This window comes from Buceros rhinoceros, unplaced genomic scaffold (assembly GCF_000710305.1).
Source record: "Buceros rhinoceros silvestris isolate BGI_N320 unplaced genomic scaffold, ASM71030v1 scaffold28603, whole genome shotgun sequence".
Taxonomy (NCBI): domain Eukaryota; kingdom Metazoa; phylum Chordata; class Aves; order Bucerotiformes; family Bucerotidae; genus Buceros; species Buceros rhinoceros.
The window spans coordinates 316-936 of NW_010402278.1; positions in this window are offsets into that span (position 1 = coordinate 316).

Here is a 621-nt window from a genome sequence, read left to right on the forward strand (position 1 = left end):
AGTAATAAAACGTTGAAATGAGCGCTAAGGCTCAAGGTGAGGTGTGCCGCGTTCTCGTGTCTGCAAACAGAGACCGAGGCTTTTCCCAAAGCTTGTTCTAGGTCATGTTCCAGATCAGAGTTGGGTTCTGGGTTAGGGTTAGGTTCTAGATCAGGTTCCTGGTCAGTTTGCTGCTGCTGCGTTTTCCATTCCTGCACAAACAGCTCTGTCTTTCTACTGCCCCAAGTGTGGGACATCAGCAAAACAAAATCTGTTCACTTATTGATTCCCGCAGGCTCCAGGCTGTCTCCTCCCTCCGGTCCTGTCCTGCCATGGGGTTGTTTTGCTGCACAGCTCTTGGAGTTCCCACACTGTTTTGTCCTGCTTTGCTGCTGGTCACTCCATATTCTCTTTTGACCCCACAGCAACGTGGTGTGGGTTCAGCTCCCCTGTTTGTGGGAGCAGTGTCACCTCGCTGGAAGGTGGCCATCTGACTCTGGTGGCTCATCAGCCGTTAGGAGCTTGAGGGGGACGATTGGACCCTCTGAGTCTGGGTCCTGGCTCCTGGGCTGGCCCTACTGCCCTCTCCTCCGAGCAGCTCCCTGCAGGCATGGATCTGAGGCGGGGGTACCCCAGCCTCTC